Below are 1,193 nucleotides of genomic sequence, written 5' to 3'. Positions count from 1 at the left end.
GGAGAAAGAGAGAGTGAGAGGGGGGGGGGAGACGAGAGCTTCATTACATTCTCCAAATTGGCAAATATCCGATGGCATTTTCTTGGCACTAAAATAAGATTCTAGATGGGATAGCCTGCAACGAAAACATCTCAAAGAAACATTTCATTAGATGATTTGCAAAAGTTTACTAGCTGCATACGTGGTTAATCCGAAACATAGATACCTTGACCTAGTTTTCGACCATGATATTATACATGTGTATCAATTGTCTTGTACTCCGTGCTGATGTCCTAGAACTAACTGCAAAATAATGAGGTTGAAGCCAATTTCTGAACTCGTAATTTCGGTTGGAAAATGTCTATGGCTAGTTTAGGATGGTTTATTTATTTTCAATTTCAGAAATGTTCTCCAGAGCAGTATTTTTGCGTGAAGTTTTTTAGTTGCTGAGGGATGCTGCTCTGGTGTCTGTTTGTCTGTTTGATTATTCTCTGTAAATATCTCGTTAAAGTATCACGGTTTTTGCGTGTTAATGGCAAATGAATGGGATTATTTTTTTTATGACTTGGGTTTAGCACACACAAGAACGTGATGAGCTCAGAGAGACGTCTTAAAGAGTTGGAAAAAAAGAAAAAGATGGGTTTTTTTCTGCATGGCCAATGCCAGGCATTCTTCGTGATGTTTATGGGTTGTCTCGATCTCGTTGACTTTGTAACAGTATTGCTCTTCTTGTGTTTCGTGCGGTTGTGGTTTTGTTGTCGTTCTCGTTGTTATCGTTGTTGTTGTTTGTTGTTGTTGTTGTTGTTGTTGTTGTTGTTGTTGTTGTTAATATTATTATTGTTGCTTCTTGTAATTGATGATAATGTTGTTGTTGTTCTTGTTGTTGTTGTGGTTATTATTGTTGCTACTGCTGCTACTGTGGTTATGTTGGTATTTTAGTGGCTGCTTATGCTATTCTTGTGGTGTTTTTATATTGTTGTTGCTGTTCCTGCCGCTGCTGTTGTTGTTGCTGTTTTTTTGCTGTTGGTTCAGCTGTTATTCTCGGTTTTTTTCTGGGGTTGCTGTTGGTATATTATTATGTTTCATCTGTTTGTGCTTATGTTTCTTTAGGGGATGATTAAAATTAAAATACAAATTTCACACAAACACCTACATATAAACACACTACATACACAGACACTCAAACCAATACACACACACACACACACACACAC

The sequence above is a fragment of the Aplysia californica genome, unplaced genomic scaffold (assembly GCF_000002075.1).
Source record: "Aplysia californica isolate F4 #8 unplaced genomic scaffold, AplCal3.0 scaffold00627, whole genome shotgun sequence".
NCBI classification, from domain to species: Eukaryota; Metazoa; Mollusca; class Gastropoda; order Aplysiida; family Aplysiidae; genus Aplysia; species Aplysia californica.
Note: the sequence above shows the minus strand (reverse complement) of the source record.